General features: G+C 37.1%; 1 protein-coding gene across 7 annotated transcripts in view; it reads right to left on the bottom strand.

Moving 5' to 3' along the window:
• The window catches only part of RAF1 (Raf-1 proto-oncogene, serine/threonine kinase), an 81,385-nt gene that overhangs the window by 45,608 nt on the left and 11,727 nt on the right, over positions 1–24,050 (bottom strand). For 4 of the 7 annotated variants that reach the window (XM_009321985.1, XM_009321991.1, XM_009321989.1 and 1 more), the window contains exon 2: positions 248–347. The exons of 2 other annotated variants lie outside the window; for them this stretch is intronic. The gene's annotated coding sequence lies outside the window, so the exon portion shown is untranslated. Of the gene's footprint in view, positions 1–247; positions 348–1,167; positions 1,232–24,050 lie in introns of those variants that run through there. One more of the 7 variants, XM_009321986.1, reaches the window with a different exon arrangement.

Below are 24,050 nucleotides of genomic sequence, written 5' to 3'. Positions count from 1 at the left end.
CAGAGGCACCCGCGGCCCTGCCGCCAGCCTGGCGTTACAGTCGCCTCCCTGCAACCCCGCGACCCCCGCTCAGCCCTCCCTAGGCTAAATCTCGTAGTTGTTTGGCAATTAATTAAATGGGGCGCATCGGCAGGGAGCTAGCTGCCGGGGGTGCGCGCACCGGCAGGGCCCCGCGGGCAGGGCCGCCCCCTCTCCGGGCCGACACCTGCCTCAGCCGCGCTTCCAGAATAGAGCCCGTAAGTCTTACCTGTTCAAAAGCAAACCCTGTTTCTGAAGGGAACAGGCAGAAATTCCCAAGGGGCGGTACGTGCTGAGAGGGGTGGGGTGTGAACTGCTAGGAAAGGTATCTGGGGAGAAGAAGAAAAAAAAAATAGCGTACAACCTCTTTTCCTGGAGGAGACAGGGAACAGCTGTCCGACAGCAATCCCCTGCATGTAACTCGGCACAGCCTCCATGTAAGAGTAAAGATACTGAAGGACTCTGCTGTCTGCTGAGGTACTGCCAGTGCACCACAAACTAACCAAGGTCAGGCTTTGAAAGTGTACAGCGCTGCACATTAAATGGTAAACAGTTAATTTATCATCCCAAAACAAAACTTCTAAGGATAGCCATTGCAAAGTAAAACATTTCTCCTAGAACTGTTTAAAGAGCGTACATATTTGCATTTACAGTCATATAAGTTACATTAATTGTTAATTAAATAAGCACTTCTCTAAAAAGAGCCTCCAGCAAAATTCTCTCAGCCTTATTTGGGATTTCTTTACAGAAGAAGGTTCATTCTGATATAAACCAAGGCTTGAGTTCAGCTAAAGTCACATTAACCTCATAGATGCATAGCATGGGCAAGAAAAAAAAGCAGCACTGTTGGGCTTGCCTTTCCTAAGCACCGAGTAAGAAAAAAAACATACAAAGCCTTTAGCTACTGGTGCCATCCAGGAAGAGGTGTGGTTGCCAAGTAATAGGAGATTGAAATGGGGATGGTAACGAGGAGCTCTAGAAGGCCGAAACAGAAATTTCCATGTCTCTAGAATACTGTGATTCAGTACTTTATTCCCGTATGTTGTAGAAGTTATCCACTTACTCCAGTCTAATAATGCCTCTAGTTTAAGAGGCTATTGCTAAAAGAAAGATGTAACTAAACTTTCATAGCACTCTTACAAGACAAACCACATGGAAATTTCAACCCTTCTATTAAGAAAAGTGCTTATTCTCTTCTTTTTCTCTTCCCCATTGCCATGGGCTCAGACCTACCAAAAAAAACCCAGAAAATCAAATCCAGACCAAGATGGTATCTACCAAGGACAAAATTTATAAGTGTGAATCATTCTTTTCAAATTCTTATAGAGCTTTTCTCTTAAGTGTCGCATTTAAACTGAAGGAGTCCTCTGATGCACATACGCAGTGTACATGACTTTAACAGGAGTCGTATCCATGTATCTGACTGGGAGTTGGCCCAGGAGAAACAAAAAAACTCAAAGCAGTGTGTACAATAACTGTTCACGTGGCTTAAGACTAAGCATATCCATGTAATATGGTAGACAGTAGTACAGATTTTGGCAAAATATGCAAAAGGAGCTTAAAATATTGTAAAATATGAATAAGAACATGCCATGAGAAGCTTAAAAAGAAAAGGGGAAAGAAAAGAGGGATAACCACTTCCAGAAGAGGTGGTTTTGACAGAAGACCATTCATAAAGTTTGATCCTTCTACTCTTTTTTTAAAAGAAGTTTAAAGGATTGTAGTCATGGAACAAATGAACACAGATATGGAGGAAAGCAAGGCAAATTTCAGATAGTTAAACAATGTAGCACATGCAAAGAAATACAATAATAACAAGAAAGAAAAAGAAAAGCAAACAAGGAAACAAAGCGAAGAAATGCAAACACTACAGCACTAAAGTAGAAGGGAAACAAAAATTGAACAAACTTTCCAAAATAAACTGAAAATTATTAGCATTCTTCCTGAGGTTGGTCTGGTTTATGTTTGTGTTTAGTGGTTGGGTTTACAATAGGTTTAACATGTGAATGTCCAGGTATTAGACTTTCATTTGTCCAGGCATATAATCAAATCTTACGTTTTCACTATCTGAAGTGTTTTCTACCTCTACAAAAAGCAGCCTGAGGAGTGATTAGAAAGAGGACGTAAACCCTAGTGGCACTGGTTCTGAGTGGGCTAGTGACAGTTACTATTATCTTGAGATACTAGGCAAATCTGTCTAGTAGTTGTAGACTTGGGAACTCCCTTTCATCCAGTGGGTATGTCACACAGGCAAAGCCATCTCAGATTCACAAACTTCAGTTTCCTCATAGTTAAAAATGGGATGGATGATACTGAGTGACCATCTTTGAGAAGAGTTTTAATACGGACTGCTGAAAAGAAACATGTAAAACTTAAACCTATTCTTTATTTGTTGTGGTTCAGTTTGCTATGTGCAATACTCATGTATTCCCAGTCTACTTAACTGTGATTACTCGGGGAAGTCTCAAAAAGTATAAAGTGTTTCAAGTGGCATCGCATAACCTTAATTGTATCTTCAGTACATGAAGTATCTATAAGCCTCAGAACAATGAGTAGCAGGAACTAGGAGTGTAATGCTGGCTGGGAAAAAGAAGCAATGTATATACACACACTTTATTATGGAATTTTGGGTATCAAATCTTACTCCCTTACTCCTCAAGCCAAGGATTGCTATAGACAAACTTTGCCATTTTATCCAGGGTTATTCAATCTGAGCCACATTCAAAGCATTATACTTCTGCATGTTATTTTGATATATGCTATAAATTATTCTCTTACTCCCCCATAAGATTTTTTTTTTTTTTTTGAGTAAGAGAACATTGCTTAGGAAAAATTTAAGTCAATTTAGATACAAAAGAAGTCCAACGTACAGAGGCCATGAAGAAAGCGGCCTCAAACAAATCAAGCAATAGCAACCTAAGAGAGAAGTACTCCAGATAAGGAATATCTTATTTGTATGGTGGTACATAAACTATTTATATTTTATAGTTCAGCTGAAAGACTTTATTATTTCCCCCCACTGAAGGGGTGGGAATGTAATTTATAGTTTGCTTGGGTTTTTCATGCATTGTAGAATTTAAATTGCATACATTACTTTACAACAATAGGACATCTTATATATGAAGCTGTTAACAAAGCAGTAAACTTGTTTTGCTGGAACAGAAACTGTAGCACAGTCTGTTCACATTAATTATTTTTGTTGGTTTATCCTGAACAAACTCTTAACTTTTTATTTTATCCATATCCAACTAAATGTGGTTGCTATTGGGCTGGCTACGGTGCATACCTTTCTCCACTCTGTTCAGCAGCTCTTCAGGCAAATTGTGAAGCTAAATCTTGGGAGTTTTTCTTTTCCTTATGAAGATAACACCTGATTTCCCATAGGCACAACACAAGAGACACCTCCTTCCAAAAGCTTCAGTCTTTATCATCAGTCATAGATTAAGCATGTGGTGACTTCATTACTTCTCTGGAAAGGCTGGATTCTGGAAGCAGATCCATCTAACCAACTCCTGCACACAGAGAACTCAGGGGAAGTCAGTCAGGCTATGAGGCAGGGTTGCGTAGGCTTGTGTATCTGCAGGTTCTAACCTCCAAGGATTTTCTTCAGTAAATCTTCGTCTCAGTGTAAGGTCATGTACTTTATGGTACAGAATGGACTGTCTGATACAAACCTCATATATGCTGTTATTACTTCATGCTTCAGTAGCTATTTTTAAATTCACTTCAGTTTTATTCACTTGCAGGGTCAAGCCAATTTAAGTGCTTTAAGGCAGTTAGCAAGAGCTGTCATGCAAAATTTCTTTTATTATGTTTATACACACACACGAGACACAGCTTGAGGTAAATATGTTGTGCCATAGTTGCCTCCACAATACTGCAAACAAGTTTTGCCTATCTGTTGACCACTTCATTCTGTATATAAATTTAAGTTCTCCTCTTTATTTTTCCCTTTCTTTTTTTCTTTACTGCTTTAACACTTTCCTTTAAGAAACATATTTATCTAAAAAACATATTCAATTCCTTGTCAAGGACTATAATCCTCTACAGATTCATATATTCTTCCAGAATCAATTCCATCTCTAATACTATAATCCATCTATTATACTTACATAGTTCTTGGGTTGTCCTTTTATAAACTTAACAATAAAAATATTTGATGAAAGCATCAATTGCAATAGATTTTCAATACAAGTTTGTGTGGGAACACTTCAGAGTAAAAAAGTTGTATTAGCCTTTCTTCACTGATAATCTTACATGAAACATTCTTAAAATTTTCCACAAACTCTCTACCAGTTTTCAGTCCTCCATATGCTCCTACTGTAATTTATGGTATTATAGATATCCAGTGTCTCTGGGCTTGTTACATGCAGTGCAGCAGAGAATTTCTGCTTCTCCAATTTCAGTGCAATGCAATTTGCTTCTAGGAAAATTCAGAGGCACTGCACTACTCCATCCAGTTCTCTCAGACTCTTCTCCGGACAGAGGAGTTAAGTTGCTTTCCTGAGTTTTAGATACTCATTTGCAGTACTTATTACCAAGATTTAATTTTGTGTGAAAAGAAGTTGTGACACATAAGAATGCTGGTCATAACTTTGAAACCTGAGATTTAAAGCGCAGGTCCTGCTTACAGACAATTGTCCCTGCTGCATGACTCAGCCCACGTCCATTGACTCATTTGCTGTTACGGACCTTGGCTACTACCCATTTGTTTGCAAATGCAGTACAAGCTGACTGAAAAAAAAAACCAAAATAAAAAAATGAAAGTATCACTAAAGCCGTGTGGTTTCAAAGTGATCTCTGTTAAACTGTGTCTGACAGGTATCATTGTATTTTATTAGGTAACCATAGCTGTGGTTTTTCCCTGTAGTTGGAAATGTGCTGGCGGGATAGCAGTTAGATTCCCAATAGAAGGACAGAGAATCTGGGTAACATTCCTTTCGTCACAGACAGAACTTAGGAAGCCTCAAAGAGGAGCGTAAGACAAACATACTAAGTCAATTGGTATACCACTGTATACCAAGAATATCAAAGCATGAAAATCATTGTAGAATAATGTTTTATAAATTTAATGTGGAGATGCTGAACTGATGGGTGTCACCTGCACAGTCAATAAATGTGGACGCTGGGGGGGGCGGGGGGGGGGGGGGGGGGGGGGGGGGAATAATAGTCTAGGCTTTAATTTGTTGCTATTTGAACAGTCATTCTTACTTCATAGACAATAAATACAGCACTTTGATTTATACATGCATCCTATTTTTGAAACCTAACCAAACTGGTTTATTTGGTTTATTTTGACTTTCTGAAAAAGTCTAACCACAATAAAATCTATTCAGAGCTAGGTACTACAGTTTAAAAATAACAAAGCATAAATAGCTCTTTCCTGACAAACATTTTTAGAACCTACCCTGAATATATAATTGCTCAGCTGTAGAAGATTTTTTTATTATACCTGATACAGGACTACATAAAGAGGCTGATCATCTGATTTGGCATGACCTCAAGCTATGCATTATTTTTCCTGTGAATGGACAATTTCGAGTGTGTGGTAACTGAACTGCATTCAATACTTAGTTTCTCTTGCAGTTATTCATTGTAATAAAGTACATTAGGTTGACAGTAAAATTTCAGTTTTCTATGAAGAATCACAAGTATCAAATCAGTAGCAATAGGGTAAAACAGGAAGATGTATGTACATGTATGCATATATCTGACTATGTTCAAAACATATGGAGGGACGATAGGCAACAAAAGAAAAAAATTGTAGACTTCCCTTTATCTTTTCATAAATCCTATTTGTTGTGATTCTTCATAAAAAAAGCTGAACTTTTTTTTTTTTTTTAATAGTTTTGACGAGGAACCTATTCTTCTTGTCATCTGTGTGTGTTGTGTACAGAAACACTCACGTTCTTTCTGACATTGCACTCTACTTTTATCAAAGGTAGATTCCAAGAGACAAGGGAATCAAAAGCAGTCTAGACAGCGTATCTATCCAAGCTGGTCTCCAGCACTGCTATTCCCAGGTAAAGCCAGACTAATTAGAGTACAGGTATAAGGTAATAAATACCTGGCATCATTCAAAGGTTCAATGTATCTAGCAAGAAGACAAAAGTCCATTTTAGCCATGTGCATACATTCACGTACTAAGAGAAATGGAACTCTCATTTACTAGATTCTGTTATAAAAAGCTATGCAAAGTAAGGAGAAAAAAAAAAGTATTTGGCTTTCAGCACAAGCCTATTTATCCACTGTCTTTCAAGTTCATCTCAAACATTCAGATAAACAAAGATAGGTGATCAAAGGCATACATTACCTTTGGCAATATACCTATGTTTTAGCTAGCCTTTGATACTTTGTACCTCAATGTCATATATAGCAAATTGTGCTTAGAAGGGTATGACAATTAAAAATTATGTTGTAAGGATGTAACTTCAGAAACAGTATACTAATGAAAATATGACAACAGTGAAAGGTTTTTATTATTAAGCTGTTTAAGCTTGGTAGCCGTACAGGTTCATAACAGATCTGTATAAAGCATGCTGGTATGTAGTATTTCAGAGCTAGACTCAGGTGCATTGGTGAAAATTTCAGTATATGCTAATGGACCACATCTCTATTACAGGTATCAGCATTATTTTTGACAGCAGCAGAACGCATCAGTAGATTTCACCATGTGAACCTTTGTAGGATGATACACCAATGTAAGTATGCTATTTAAAAAAAAATTGTATATGTATATGGCTAATTTAGTCTCTGATTAAAAAGGTGGGGGATGTTTTTGTCAGATATTTGTAATTTGTTAAGGCTTTTTTGTTGTTGGTACAAATTCATTTATCTTAGACTGGACAGTGGTAATTGAATTGATTATATGCATCAGGATATGCTTTTCCTCCAATGGAAAAGTCAATTTAATTATGTTTAAAGCTTCTAATACAAGATGATGTTCATTTTGGTCTTATTTTTTTTAATTTCTTTTTGCAAGATAATAAAAACCCAAAACAATGCTATGAGCAAAACAACTAAATTACTTAAACAGTAATTAGCAAAGACATCAGGTCAAAGGAATGCAAACATACAAGTCTATTGCTATGCCTCACTGCAAAACTCTAGTATGCTGTGTTAGTAGATTTGTTAAATCTTTCAACAATTGCAGAGAAATGAGTATCAACATGTCTGGTCGTACCTGAGTATTTTTAATACTTTCAAGATGTATATCTAATACTCAGATGTATTCAGATTAATTTATTCAGACATTCCTTAACTTCAAACTTATTTCTGGTGGAGACAGAAGCTTTCTATTAGCAACAAATTATGTAAGCCTTTCTTCTGCATTTCACCTAAACGGAATAGTGACATAAGAACTTAAGTAACTGCTAAAACATTATTGCTGAGACATCAGTTTATTTGATAGTAAGGCTGAATAAAAAAAAAAAGCAAGATCTTTTTTGGGGACTAAAGCCCTGTTTTTCATAAAGTAAGTGTTGCTAATATCTTTGTGAGTTGGAGTAACCTGATTCTATGTTCGCACGCCAATGTTGAGACAGGAAATGAATAAAAAAAAAAGCGTATTTTTTCCCTTAATATATATAAAGTTGACGGAGGAAAAGGAATTGCAAATTCTTGTTGCCAGTATGTAATATATATTTACTTATAATTCCAACTTGGGGTTTGATGACTTCAACATACTACCATTTTAATTCCTCTATATATGCCATGCTATTACCTTAATTCTAAACCGAGTATTACTTCCAGTATTATAGGGTCAGCGGTGCTTTATGATGGTTCTGTAATTGAAGTAAAGTTAAATCTTTCCTGAAGCAAGTAGGGTGAAACTTAAAAGCATTATTGCTATCTGAGGAGGATCAATTGCTGAGACATCTCCCCAGGACATACTTGACAGATACACCTCTTTTAAGACTGTCTTTTGAAAATAAACTAAGGTAGATTTTTTTTCCTCCTCTTGTGAAGGCCATATAGTGAATAAGAAACAATATGACCAAAGACATCTTATGTTGGTGCATGCAGTCTTCAGATGCTTTGACCCAGCACACTCTGGGTAAATTATCTGACTTTTTGTAGCTTTCAGGATCATAGACTTCAACATTAGCTATTTTAACTAAATAGTTTGGTGAAACATTCAGTACAAAGCAACAAAGTTATTTCCCCAAGTAATGGGTTTTGATTTATCAAGTTTTCAAGTAGGGTCATGCTCTTAGCTGACAAGAATGCAAGCAAAATTATTTGCCTCCCCCCACCCCCTGGCTTTGTTTAGCATTTGATAACATATAGTCACAACTATGCTTATTCTTAAATATGTATTGGTGATTATAGACAGTTTTGTTCAAAATAATTATTGCATATTTTTATAAGCAAGTTTCCAGAATATTTGAAATATAGGATACCTTATATATATTATTATAAATTTAATATATTATAAATTAACATTTCATACCTGCTTTGTTTATATCTAGGAGAGTTCAGGATATTTCCATTGAAACCAAAGGTCTAACCTCAGATTTTTAGTGCTATCGTAGTAAAGCATATCAAAGTATACAATCTCAGTAATAACTTTATGTATAATTACTACACTTCATCTTTTAAACTTCTACAATTATGCTTTCCTACCCATCTTCATATAGCTTAGAGAGATGTAGGAAGGCAAGATTTAGCATAGAATTTTGAGATGGGGGATTAAAAGAAACCAAACCACACAACAAAAAAACCACAAAAACAAACCAAACACAACCTTAGAACACATAAGAATTAAAAAAAAAAAAAGAAATCATTATCTGTCAGTATCAGAGGACAGGATTTACTAAATTTACTAAACTCCCTATCAGTAAATTGACTATAAGAAAGAAAAATCATCTCTTCCAGATGCACCTGGCATTCCACTTTGCTTACAGCTTTTCTCCAAGGTGGGCCATTACTTTTAAATGCACAAATATGTAACGATGTATGCCAAGCCTTAGTGCAATTATGTTTACATTTGAACACACCTTAGAGCAGTCTAGAGTATTTAAACATTATCAATGCAAAGCTTTAGCATCATGCACTGCCGTAAGTGTAACAATTTGTCCTTGCAATATTCAAAGTGGTGAAATCTGATATTACAATATATCCCAATTCCTCTGGTATCTGGAAGAGAGTAGTGAGTGTTACCACAGTAAACTCTTAAGTTAAAGACATTGAGTTATTGTACACATGTGCTAGCTAGTATTTTATATTTAAAACATGGGATTTAAGAAGCTTCCATTTATCAAAAGGAGTGAGACATGGCACCTAGTTCATACGTTTGAAAAACACAATGAAATCTCACATATAAGTGACCAAAAGATAAAACAGGCCTATTCAAGAAGAATTTCCATTTCTGTAGCAATGCTAGGAAGTCTTTGAGAATGGGCAAGAAATAGGATCTGTTCTCATATTTGACACAATATAGTTCACATAAAATAATAGATCATAGATTTATTTAGTTTAATACAGGCCATGTAATTCACTTGAGTATTTAACTTAAATGTGGAAAATCCTAGTTTCTCTTAGGGATAGGAAATAGACTCAAGTGATTAAAAATCTTCTGGTTACTTTTCCCGATAGCTTTTGTTGCTTGTTTTTGTAGGAAGTTAAGAATTCTCCGAGGAAAGCTCCAAGATGTTTGTGTGGTTTTGTGAGCAATGGAAAGAATTTACAACTAAACATGCTACTGCTGCATAGTGATATGGAACAATAAATAATAAAATAGTCAAGAAGTAAGGATTTCTAAGACTCCCTTTCTATAAGACTCCCTTTCTACAAAATAGCTTTTCCTGGAGGAAAGTGGAACTGCAGTAGAACAGCTTATATAAAACATTTGAGATGATGCTTGCCAAGGAAGCCTACCTTGGAATTTGGCAAAAAGCCAATATGTTCTAATTACCTTTACTTTGCAGTTTGAGTTCTTGGTAAGAAAGTGCTATTTGGCAGTAGCTAGTACTGTAGAATTTGATAATCCTGAGTAAACTCAATTGTTCTGCTGGGCCAGAAACCTAAGCAGTCTTTCAAAAAAAAAAAAAAAAAAACAACAACAAACCAAACACGAACATACTGAAAACAATGTTTTATAAAAGAAGACTTGGCAAGGATATAAAATGCTAGGTAGTCAAAGTTGAGCAGTATTATAAATAATCATTTGTGTAGGTTATTAAAAACAACAATTATTTTCTTATGAAAACAGGTAGTTTTCACATTGAATACTGCATTCCTCATTCAAGGAAAAGAAAGAATAGCAGTTTCAGGAAAACTTTTATCATAGAAGGAGAGAATATAGAATTATTCTTTCACACTAACTTAACGCAGTAAAAAACTTTTAAAGCAGTAGGCCATATTAATACTATTCTTACCACAACTATTTACTACAAGGCATAACACCCTTGGTCTTCATTAGCATTTTAGACTAAATGAATGTCGTTATGAATGTCACTATGTCATACTGAAGCAGCTGTTGATATGCTATACAGTTGCTTTCAGTTACATTAGCATCTATCTTCAAACAGCCTAAACTGCTTTATTTTTAAGCTTAACCTGAACTTGTTATTTGGATTTCCCATTGATATTACAAGAGTAAACAAAGAGCAAAAAGGCTACTGTTATCAGGCAGCCTTAATTACTGCCTGCCTTCATACCTTTCTCTTTCCCCACCTTCACTACTGCCATCAGTTCCAAAGTTGTTGCATCACCTGCACTGCATTAGATGTATGCCACCCAGTACGCTTTCTCACTGAGAATTATAAATAGATAAATGCAGTTGGCATTAAGAGGTTGCAGTGGGTTTTTCAAGTCATAGAAGTTATAGAATTAGGCTAAAAAAGTTTTACAAGTTACTCTTACTAGAATTAGACACTATCAGACAGATTTAACTGAGTCAGTCTTTATACTTTATTAGAGAAAACTTTCCATTTTTTGGCTTAGTTTCCCGACACAGGCTTTCACTTTCAGCATAAACACTAACCTGCATAACAATCACAAATGACGTGCTCAGAGCAAGTCACAGGTCTGATAACGCAGACAAGCAGTTAATGATTTTTGTCCAGGGTTAAAGCTTCATACTGCATCAGAGCATTTGGGCTACATTCCTGACTGTCACATGGAGAAAAAGTGTGGATTTTGTTAAGTTCTCTGCACCTCATGTTTCTCCTCTGTAACGAAAAAGTAGGAGCACTGCTATGCTTTAGGGCTTAGGTGCAATTTCACAATACATATAACACAGTCTAATTATATACTGCTGCCAAAGGGACAGTCCCTTTTTCCCCTTTCAGCCCCAACTGCACGTTTCTGCCCCTTCTCTCACACTGGATCTAGCGGTCATGACACTGCATGGCGAGTCAGATTTTTATGTTTTCATGACTAATCTCACAGTCCCAGCACTTCTTGATCAATGCAAGGGAAGGAGCAGGAAGGCTCAGCTAGTGGATGAGGTGTGCAGACTGGAATCTCCCCATTTGGCAACAGCCTACAGATCCAATTATTTGGCTTGTGAAACTGCAGCCAGAGTAGTTAGAAACTCTGTGATCCCAGAAAGAGTATCTTTTTGCGTATGCAAAGTATATCTCAAAGTCTATACCTTCTCACTCGTCTGTTTATCACACTGACATAAGCCACAATATTATGATATACAATCAGAGCTGAAGTTGCTAAATTAGTTTTTTGTCTATTGTTCATAAATTCCATGTTATAATTAATTTACTTCTTACACTGTAGGTATTGTCTGGTTTGAGAAAAGAACATATGACTTCTTCAAAAGGTTATAAAAACGAACAATAGGAGTAAATAGGAAGGCAAGAAAGTTTGCTGATAAACACAATTTTTCAAGATAGTTGAGACTAAAACATATACATTGAAAAAGCGCAATATTAGATTCTGAAATAGTAGATTAAATCTTATGCAAGTGAATGCAAAGCAACAGTCTAGGAAAAGACAACCTACATCATTTGTAAACAGTAAGGGGTTCTGGTTTAGCTCTTGTTAGCCAGATAGAGATGTGGGATTTACTGTGAATAGCCCCCTAAAAATGCCAGCTCAGTGCTTAGTAATGGTTAAGACGAGAAACAATGTTAGGAATTTAGGGTGAGAGCTGAGAACAAAACAGAAGAGAGTACTTACTGCATTGTATAAATCAAGGATGTACCCACATTTTTAATACAGCATGCAGATCTGTTCCTGTGCCAGAATATATGTTTAATAAAATTAAATGAGGAGCAGAAAAGGGCAGCAGGGATTTTTAGAGCTATAAACCAGCTTCTACATGATAAGCAACTAACTAGATTAGGACTCTTCAGCTGGGAAAATAAAAGGATGACAGAGAAAAATGAAGTTATTTTTATAAGACAAGTACCTCTCACATGCCTACATAGTCATCTCATAGGGACTAAAATGATAGATTTGGAAAAGAATTAGGCAAACTCAGGAGGTAAGTACTCTGGTGTGTATTTGTAGGCATTTCCTATCCTAGGTACTCACAGCACTTCATAAACCATAACAAATCCAGTGAGAGATGATTAGGAAGAGTGCTGTAAACAAACAAACAAGTGTTTTTCCCCTATTATGACCTCCCACGTTAGAGCAATCAATGTAAGGTTTTCCTGAATTAGAGGCCGATTTTCTATTTCTGTGCATTTGAGTCTTTTATAGTTTTATACTTTCTGTAAGTTGCCTTTTGGGTTTTGTGTTCACCTTACTATGAATTTATATTTAAAATACCAGAGCCAAGGGCTTTTAAATTCTCATTTAGAATCAACTTTTGCCATTTATCCTTCTTAGGTTTGGAGGGAAAGATCCTTTCAGCTTCTTTTTTTATTATTATTAACATCAGTAGATTATGTTGAGTCTCTAGAATAGCATCTTTAAACCACCTGCAAGCATTTTATCCTTTTAGCTGTTACTTCAAAACGAAAACAGATTGATTTGCCTAAGGGCACATGGTGAATTAATGAGGGAGATTGGGAACAAAATTGAGAGGCAAAGGCTGGCAATCTGCTGGTTTAATATCCACCTATACAACTTCCCCCCATAATCCTCACTGTATAACAAAAAATAATCTTTACTTCTTGGCAATAGTTACCTTGCAGTTTCACTATACTGCCAAACGCTTACGGCTACGTGAGATATGCAAGAGTTGAACAATACTGAAATATTCGTACATGTCAAGATTTCAGGTTTGTATTATCTCAGTACAGACCACAATTAAAGCAGAACGTGTACCCTATTGACAGGGGGTACTGGACAGTTCTAGAACGAATTTACAAAGCAAGTGCCTTCCATTTGTGTAATGGGACTTCTCACAATTTGACTACCACATTTAGAGATGACATCTGTGAACTGAATTACCAGATTTCAACTTACATGCATCTCTGAAATACTAAAATACAGATCTTAATGTTTTACTATAAGTAGCAAGTACATGAAGTATGATGGAATTACACAGCAAATTCCCACCAAAAAGGTGTATATACAGTTGTTTTGAAATTAATTTCTACTTTTACAAAATGCAGCCAATATTACAAAAATATTATCACAGTTTGTCACTTTTAAGTGACAGCATCTCAGTTAAGTCATTTCAAGACATTTTCTTCCCTTTCCTATTTCTGATCTGTGCTGATCTGATTTTGCTTGATTTCCATCCTGAATGGCTAGTCGATTACTTTCCTCTTAATCCAGTTACTGAAATACCAAATGGGCAGATTTTCTGCCTCCAAAATGTGCCTAAAGTACAGGGTTCTGACTAAGACTAGTTTGATGACGAAGAATAAGTAATCTATCTATTGATATACATTACTTACAGTTTAAATCGTGTGCATCTCCTAATTTGAAAAGGATTCAGGACACAAGATTTAGATCCAGATCTGTTCTCTGAATGATCCATAGTTGTTGGAATCTTGATCTGCTAATCCAGGACTGCCTAGGCTTTTTAGAAAAAATTATGGCTCAGATTTAGTGATGCTCTTGTTCCTTCACAAAATCCTCACAAAATTCTGTTTTGCCTTGCTTGACCTTTGTTTAATTAAGTAGGATAAACACACAGTTATTTCTCCAACACCCAGAAACTGGAGGGAAAAAATAGCAGTATGACATAAAAATACTTAGAATAGTTTTTACAGTGAAGCAGAAATACCATCCAGTTTAATTTGAAGGCTTAAAAAGCTGTTCTGTATTTACAAAAATTTTGCAAATAACCTGAAAATCTTTGACAGGTGTATCCTAAAGAAACATCTGGGGTATTAACTTCTGGAATAAAGATACAGAGAGTATATAAAAAGATGATGGTCTCAGAGTTTTTGTTTATACATTGCGCTTTTCTTGGCAACACAAAACGGCATTAAAGTGTACAGCATGTTTTAAAAAACCAAGTTTAAAGCACACACAGGATTGTCATCCCAGACTGCTCACAAAAAAACCCCAACAAAACAACCACTGGAAAATAAAAAAAGGGGGGGGGGGGGGGGGGGGGAGAAGAAAGAGAACTAACATTTTCCCATGCAGGTATTCTGGAAAGTATAGCAGACTCCACCCAACATAGTAAACAGACAGTTTACAGAAAAGCCAGGCTCAAAAGAGAAGTAAAATGAGGAACTCTGCAGTCAAAAAAATACAGAAGCTTACTAACTAAATAAATGTTCAGTGTTAAAATTTATCATCCTGATTCTAGGAACTAAGTGATATGACCGCAGGCTACAAAAATAGCCACAGAAGGAGTCACATGGAGTGATGTAGTGTGAACATGGAATAAATCCTTGCTTTTTTTAAACTGAAAAATTTATATTCGGTGAAACTCTAGGAAAAACACAAACCAACAAAAAGGTTAGCCCTAGTGCACTGAATCAGGTCAAGGGCAGCATTTATCTGTATGCATTTGATGCTTACATCAGTATCCCACGGTAGAAAAATCTTATACTAACCTTGGCATAACAGTGCAAAGAACTGCACGGAAGTAATGGATAAGACCTTCATTTCTGGAAAAGTTACTCTGCATTAAATGCATCATCATGTAGCCACTTAATTTCTTCTGTTCAAGGACAGAAACAGATATGGGAGTGTTAAGCAACCCCATTAGGAGGTTCTGTCCTCATGAAGGAGGTTCATGACTTCTCAGATATGAAGGATTTTTGATCTGTTGCATTTCTACCATATGTTCTTGTAAATAAAGGTACCCAGGAAATCTGAGATGCAGCAGAGGACAGTGGATTGCATTTCAGTTTTGCCAGCCTGCACTCCCACTCCTATAGTAATATGCTCCAGGAAAAGGTTTTCCAGAGTCTGAAGTATTTTGAAGAGATCTTATTAAAAATGTAATCCTAAAACAGTTCTAAGGAAGCCAGAAAGAGAAAATAAAAACAACTTTCAAGTTTTCCATTAGAATATATTGGAAAACACACACCACAGTGCTGAGCTGTGAATGGTTAAAGAAAATTAATAGCTGTATGCAGTGTGCTAATACACTAATGCAAGCAAAGAGCGTCATTCCATATGCCCCTGGTGCATGAGATCATTGGACAAGTGGCTGGATATTTCAAACCACATGAGAGGAGCATTGCTCCTTCCAGCATGGAATACGGCCAGAAAAGAAAAAAAGTTTTAGAATCTCCTTTAAGAAAAAAGAAAACGAAAAAGTGGCCCTGGTATGAGCTGCACATGACTTGCCAGGTCTGTCTTTTAGAACTGGTCTTGAATTTAAATTAGCCCATAAATAGATTCTGTGTTACCTTCTCTTTCTACCACATCATAACACCATTGAGGAGTTCAGCAACAGCCTCATTTGGCTTTGGAGCCTGTCATAGCTCCTGGTTGTTGAAGTTACTCTTATTATCCAGCTCCATTAATTCCAGTTTTCTTTTCTTCTAGAGTACTTGAATATTCAAGTGTGATGCTTAATGCCATTTAATTCTCTTCATAGAACTAGGTGTTAGTAAGGAATTAATGCGGTTTTAAGATAAAATGCACAATAAAAATATATACAACAATACTATAGCAAATTTTAGATTATAATGAGCAACAACTACAAAGGCATTGGATTTAAAGCAATGAAGGGCTCAAATTGTGGCTCTACCAGAAACTATTTCATCAAGTCACTTAGGTGAGTAATTGAAATATGCTTCAGCAGATGTTAAATGCTTTACTGGCTCTGAGACTAAGTTAAACACAAGAGAGGTTTTCAAGAACGCCAAAATTACTTTGTTAGTGAAAGTGCATCAGTTGGGAAAAATTGTGAAGTAGCAAGGCAGTAACAGGGAATATCCATTGTTAGCCACATCTGTATAGCTTCAAAATCATTGAATCAAAACTGTGCAATTACACCAAAAGGAAAAAAAAAATCCTGTTTAAGGATTAGATCTGTCCCTTGGGGAGGGTTCTTTGTTTCTACTCCCTCAGCTATCCCCAAAAGATAAGGGGATAGCATATGTCTCAGTTATCACCACCACTCTCAAATTTACTTGACCTCGAATTCAAGAGCTCTTTCACACCCCTACATTTCACTCTTCTCCCTAACAGGCGGGTCAGTTCTGCTTCCTGTCCTAGCCTTACTGTTGCCACTGCTTCTAGCAGTACAGAAAGAAGGAAAGCAGCTTTTCAGAAGAGTTCTGTCCTGCGGAGGGCTGAAATCCACAGTGGGGCTGGAACTTCTCATATCCTCACAAGACTGATACCAGTCCTCACCACACTTGCATGATTCAAGGAAGTCACAGGACTTGGCAACGCTGAACTAGAAAGACTAAGGTGAAATCATCAGCTCTGCTGTGAGTTTTGCACATGTCCATGTACTTGGGCTATGTCTAAAGGGCTCTGAAAGAGCCATCTCCAGAGCAGCTGTAAGCACAACCCACCTGAGCACCCATACCTACTGCCCTTCTGCAGGCTGCTAACCCACTGCATGTTTACCAGAATATGCTCCAGCTACGCCCAAAGCAGTACCAAGAGGTTCGAAGCCTCTGGAAGGTAGGTCATGCTGCAAAGGCAATCTCAGAGGTTATCTCTGTGAGACATTAGAGATGGTTTTAGTCTCCAGTTTTCAGTCTTGCTCTTTGTTCTTACTTTACACTTCCATACCTCAGTGAGGAAGGATGAAGCAAAGATAAGCTAAACATCACAAGACTCCTGGGTATTACTGTAATCAGGACTCCATTCTAATATTTTTGAAACATATTTGGAAAATGTTTTGTTCAGTAAGGGTCCATAGCCTCCTGATGCCTCAATTTTCTATCCTTAAAATGGAAACAGGCATGCTTCCCTTGTTCTTTCAACACTTTCAACTGTTTATGAGGCATCAACATTGGTTATATGAGGAACATATTCATAAGCCAGAATTCCTGCTAGCATTGGACATAACTGGAATATCGACAAGAAAAATATCTCTAATGCCTACTAACACTGGAAAGCTACAAAGAAAACCCCAAACCAACAAACTGTATTAATGAAGAGTGAGGCATTGGAAAACATTGGAAAAAACCCTTTAACACTTTGAACAGGAAGAAGGATTAAACAGCGTACTAGAATAGGAAACAGAACTATTTACTACATAAAGTTCCCACTTCAGCCATGAATCAGCTATATAAGCGTTATTCCACTTCTGCTGGATGAGAGGCAAAGTGTACCATGGAAGTCAGGCAGGAGTAAACCTCACTGACATTCCTGGGCCAAGCAGATGTAGGTGTCCATGCACAGTAAACTTCACACCTGTAAGAGAGTCCCACCTGCAAATAACATGCTCCTTCATCTGAGGCATCTGCCTCCCTTCTTTGCTATGGGGCATGGGGAACAGAGAGGGCAAATGACTCTCGGTAAGCAGTAGAGAAACTCATCATAGAAGAGCATGCTCTCCAAAAGCATATACATGCATATCCTTTTCCACTAGGAAAAACTGGTTCTGATTTAAGTTTGGTGGGTTTTTTTGCATTCTTACCACTCATAGCATTTGTACATTTGTTCCAGACATCTGTAAAATCTCGTATGTCTACCTAGGAAGAGTTTCACTAGCATGCTTCCAGCATAAATGGTTTGCTTTTGTTGTCCAAAACATAAACAGACTCAAAATTAAGAGTTATTCGCTTCTCAGCATAGTGAGATGACATTATAATACTATGAACATTGCACTTTTCTGGCTAGCAGCCCTGTTTTCCCCATGGCCTGTCGAAAAAGGAAGAAAATTAACACTCAGCTCATGTTGCAGTAGTAACAGAGATCCTCGATTGCCCCTCTGACATTATTTTATAGAGGCTATTTGGTCCAAAATTGTAAGTGTCTGAGAAGCATCAAATGCAAATGCCATCACAAATCAGCAAGTTCCCTAAAGAATAAAGGTGATGACCACTTTGTTTCCAACTGTCCTATGACATACAGTTTTCTCTTTCTTTGACTCATCTTTAATGGGGAGGACAATTAAACACTGTTGAGGTATAACATTCCAGGAGTACTGGAGAATAGCAAGTAGTATTGCTTACAAATCTGTTTTGAAAGTGTATGAAGACTTCCAGTGGGAAGTTTAAAATAAAAAGTTACGTGGCAACAACTTATCTTGAATTCTCTGGCCACATACAAGCTTTTGTTTGCATTAAGCTCTGATCTCCTGAAGCCAGTTGTATAACAACTCAGTGTTTAATCCTGCAAAGGGAAATTCTTCCACATATAGTTAGCGGTATGGCTCATGCATGATACAATCTTGGTCTGGCTTGAGGAACAGACTATAGTCCCTGACCAATTCCTTTGAACTTTGACAGTACAGAGTTGTTAATTCTCATTATTCTACCAAGAGTAGAATGATTCTGTCCTGTGATCCAGCGAGCCTTTTGGAAATCCAGCAGCTCCAGTTCTCGCATCATTTTCAGCCCTGGCCGTGGGAATCTCCTTTGACTATCTACTATTCCCATCTCCTGGGGTAGAGCATCTAGATCATTACTTCGCAAGGCAGATGGCCCTTTCTTTCTCTCCTTCAGTACCCAATATGATTTTTTTCAGCTGAGGTTAAATGGGAAGCAGAATCATTAATGCAGCCCTCATAGGATGAAAAGAAGCAGAAAGTGTCCAGAAGTCCAGGCCAGCCCTCGTCCCTTCTCCCTACCATTCCAGCAAACAGTGGGTCAGTTGGGCTTTGCTCTCCCTCTCAGGGTGGACTGAAGAATACTTGGGATTTCCTCTATTTGACTGGAGGACTCCATCCAGTCTAGAAGCCATCTCAAGCCTGTGGTAAAAGCAGGTGCACACTGCAACTCACAAGGAACAGAAATGTAAATAAGGGCAGCATGTAAATAAGGGCATCAAAACCATGATTAAATGAAAGCTGGCTACCATGAGTATTGATGAGGGTTGTTGTCATCAGGTGGATCGCTAACTGATGTAAGCAGATAGGATGGTGGAACAGAATGTGAGGCGTTACTGGAAGCCTTTATTATCAGGCAGTTTCAAAAGTTCCTGTACCCCAAAGGCAAATTGCATTCTATACATTTAGGAGAACTGGCAACGTTACAGACTCAAGTTCAGAGTGCTTGGGATAATCAAATAAATAGATAAACACACACACACACACTCCATAGGCTTTTCTTGTTTTTGTTGTTGTTGTTGTGGAAGTTTTCTTCCTCGGGATATTTTGGGATCCAGCCTGTGCCTTTTGAGGTTAATTCTGCAATACCAGCACCGAATTTATAGTTGAAGATATCCTCCAGCTATTCAACACTGAGAGCCTATGCATAGCTAGTACAAAGAGTGCTAGCTGAAGATTAAGTAATCAAACTACAGAAAGTGGCATGAAGAAGACATAGAACTCAGTCATTAAGATATAGGAAAAGAATTCAGGAAACAATATATATGTTGGGTTTGTTTTTTCTTCATTCTTTCCGCTCCCCCCCCAACAAAAAAAAAAAAAAAAGGTTTAATCTCTCCTTTTTAGTGATGTCTCCAAGACTAGACTATGAGGGGGAAAAGAGAAAATGAATTATGATCCATTTGTTTTCCCATCACAAAGCACACTAGAGAGGAAGGAATCTGGTCTTCTAGATTCTACTTAGTATGAAAGGGGATGGTGCTAGGGGAGAAAGAGCTAATTGAAAACCCTTGAAAAATGGGGATTGCTGTGGTGCTGTATACAAAAGGCTCAAGTAGGATGCTTCTGCTTTAAAGAAAGTTAGTTTTACTTCTTTTACTACTTTTATCTGAAGGGAGGAATCCAGGCTTATTTAAACTGTAATGATTGCACATCTCCTATTTCCTAGCTTGAGTCCCCTAATGGTGCAACTGTATTTGGAATCTGCAAAACAGTTCTTTCTGGATTAGAAGTTACTTAATCACAGGGTGGAATTGTTTTGGGAAGAGCCCCCTAGGAAGTTTTAGAGGATAAAGCCGAGACCATTTTTGAAGCTTGTCAATAAAACAAAACAAACATTAGGGGTACATGCTAGGTAGCTTCTCTACATGCTAGGTCCTCAGGTTCTGCAATAACCAAGTTGGATACCCAAACCCAGCTCTGGTGGCTGGTTTTCAATAGGTCTTTCAGTCTCTCCTGATGGAACTGGTTTACTTTGTATAAATACACATGAATAGGAGTAAAATCCTGGAACTTATTTTGTCCCAAGCAATTGGCCTCCATTATTTGATAATTTGGAACGAAGGGATGTCTCATGTAAACCAGAAACTTTGTCTTGGAACACTGAAACCTTTCCTGACAAAAGCTTCACTAAAATAAATAATTTCCATGCAAAACTTTTGGCTTTGAATCTCATTTTCCAACGAAAAAGCATTTTGTTGAAAGATTCTTGATGAGTTTCTTTCGGAACAGATACATTTTGAGTAATCACTGTGTAGGACAAGGAAATATTTGAAAAATCATGAGCTTCATCAGTGTCATCCAACAGATGCATTTTTGCATAAGTAATTAACTTGAAAGACATATACATAAGCATTCTCTACTGGTTTGCAGTTATTTTCAGGGTGTAGTGAGTAATCTAACACTGCATCTGAAAGCAGCTGCAATTTATAGATGACTAATTTTTGCATATGAATAGATTTTGATCTGTGAACGACTAATTTCTACTTCTTCTGAAAGAGATTAAACATCTTTTGCTTCCTGTTAGAAAGCAATTACAATTTATGTGGACAATTCAGTATTGAATGCTACAGTTAGATTGGAAGCTGTATTTAATTCTTAACTTGTTCAGTTGCTTTTGATATTACCCAACAAATTCCACTGAAGCAGAATCCTAAGGCCCATGAAGTGATGATTTATGGGACTCTAAGCAGTTAAATTATATGAACACAAGAGAATGCGAATGTTTTGAATTATCTTTGTGCTTACTTCAAACCAGATACATAATAAGTCTTTTTTCATTCGAGTACTTACAATATGTGCTACATTGCAAGAGAAGATGTGATCGCAATATATCCATGCCAGTTTTAGTATAGGTAGAACTATACTTCTATAGAAGTAAAAGTAACAGTTAAGATAAGTTATTATGGATGTCAACCTAGAAAGCAACTTTAATATATACATAGTCCCTGGGGGCTACTATAAGTATTTATGCTTAAGATGACTCCAGTCAGTTTTATTGACCTTTAGACATGTAACAATATTAAAGAAAGATATGCCTACCAATCCTCTAACACAACCTTCCCTGGGGGTGTTGATACACCCTCTGCAGGTAACTCAAGTGCAACATTTGAAGAGGTTTGATGTTTACGATATAGGGACTGTTCAAGAAGTTCCTGCTAACAGAATTTATTGGATATTTCAATCTCTGGGCATCGTTACTGGCACTAAGATTTCCAAAATACATTTTTCTTGGCTATTCTCTGGTCACCATTTGCACACAAGTTACTGTAAACAAGACAGGCATCACTGTAAATACCCAGTTTCTCAATAATTTTTCCCTCCCCTGGTGGAAGGCTGACTTGAACATTCTATGTCTTATTACTACAGTATAGAAGAGGGACCACCAAAGCTCTGTTGACATGGCCAGTATGTTTTTGTTTCCCATCTGGCCTTTTTAAAAAGCAGCACAATGTGGATGTAAAAGCTACCAATATTGCATTAAGACTTCTGCAATTGTGTTGAAAAGAGCTGTGAAATACTGCATTTTGCCTGTTGAATAAGATAATTTTAATCCGCTGGTAGTTGGAGACACTTAAGCAATGAGATCATATCTTTTTATAATCTCAGAATTTAACGCGTAATTGAAACCAGGAGAATAAAAAGCTGTTTTTTGAAGACAAAATATCTCTGTTGAGTATGCATCGACTCACATTTGGAGATACAGGACACAACAAAGTGGGACTTAGTGCAGTTTGTCATAATCAAAGGGGCAGGGTGCAACAGCATAAGTGACATTTTTCATATAAATTGATAGTTAATCATACAAAGGCATGGTGGGTGTGGAAAATAGGAAGAGAGGCAAACACTGGATAAGAAGTATTAGTGTGAAGGCTACACTGGTACTTCAACATAATCACATTCATTTCACTAAACTCTGTATCAAAGAACGATGGTCCTACTGACTCCATGGTCCACCTCTATTATCTTTGTCCATAAATAAACACTTTAGTCAGTAATCTCTTTCATTGACAATGATCCTGATCAGAATATGAGTGCTTATTACGTACCATGGCATCTATTCAGACTTAAGAAAAGTGGTATAACCACCAAATTTGAATCTGGACAATTATGTAAACAATATTGCACAAGTTTCTGATTAAGACCTAAATGTGTAAAACTTGGCTCTGGTTTATGTAACAGTTCTTCTTCATTAGCCTGCACTCAAGAATTTGAGTAATTCTTCGGTGAAATAATAAATTTTCCACAAGCCCTTGTTAGCAAATAAACTTTGAATAGAAATAGCATATGCTCATGTGAATTAGAAATTCACAGATTCATCAGCTCTTTAAACAATATTAATTGCTCGCATACTCCTGAAGGAAATTAGGCTGTCATGGCATTCTTTCAGCTTTATGTCTGTAAGGCGAATTGGGTCAAAGAAAGAACCAGAAAAAGGTAAGCAAAGCATTTTTGGGGGGTTTTGGGACTTTGAGGAAAGGACTGCGAGCTTTTGGCAATATGTGAAGGAATCCAAATGCAAAGCCTGTGAAAGAAACCAGATTCAGAAAGGTGCTGGAAAACACTTTGTGGGAGGCACTCACTCGCGAGATCGGAGAGAGCAATTAAAGCCAGGAAGCTGGCAAGGAGACTGAGGTGGGTGGGTTAGGTGGAATTGAATCAGGTTTTGGTTTGTTTTTCACAGCACTACACTAAGCTGGTTCTTACAGCTTCATTCTGGCGAACGGATGTGTCATTAATCAGCCAGACAGGATACTATAAACTTGATTTTGAAATTGAGGGCTGCCTATCTGCAAAAAGGTAGCTATTATCATGCCTCACTTTTGTAGCCAGAGGAAACGGTTCCTTTACATTGCAGCCACTTTCTACAATAGATGCTCAAGTCGCATCTGGTTCAGTTGCTCTCTTACATCCTGTGGCTACTATTTCCTTCTGTACAGTAGAAAGTAGCAGCAATGTGAAAAACAACATAGGAGCAGGATACTTTCAACTATCCTAATGTGATCTCAGAGATCTGTGTATTAGAATGTGCTCAGAGAAAGATTTTTATTGATAGAATAGAGAAGTGGTAAGGAAGTGATTTCCCTTGCGTTCACTCGCATACACAAAACTACACTAATCTGGGTTCTAGACAGATTTGAACTCCTCTTAAGGAACTGAATCTTGTGTAAATCCAAAAATAATAATTTAATAATAATAATAATAAAGTAGCATATCATTAATTTGAGCATTCTTCTAGTCTTTCAGATACAGGTTCCTTCAATTACATTAGGAAAAAGGAATGATTATCAAATCTGTTTGTTTTTTTTTTTTTTAATCTTAGTACATAGGATCATTGACTTCTGTAATGAGATCTAGTAGTAGCAATTTTATTCCTGAAAAGATACAAGAATCCCCTCTTCTATGTGCCCATACACTCCCAAAGCATCACCTACCATTCACAGTATAGGGGTGGAAACTTTGATGGGAA

The sequence above is a fragment of the Pygoscelis adeliae genome, unplaced genomic scaffold, assembly GCF_000699105.1.
Source record: "Pygoscelis adeliae isolate BGI_AS28 unplaced genomic scaffold, ASM69910v1 Scaffold304, whole genome shotgun sequence".
Classification (NCBI taxonomy): Eukaryota; Metazoa; Chordata; class Aves; order Sphenisciformes; family Spheniscidae; genus Pygoscelis; species Pygoscelis adeliae.
Note: the sequence above shows the minus strand (reverse complement) of the source record. Positions and strands in the feature narration are given on the sequence as shown.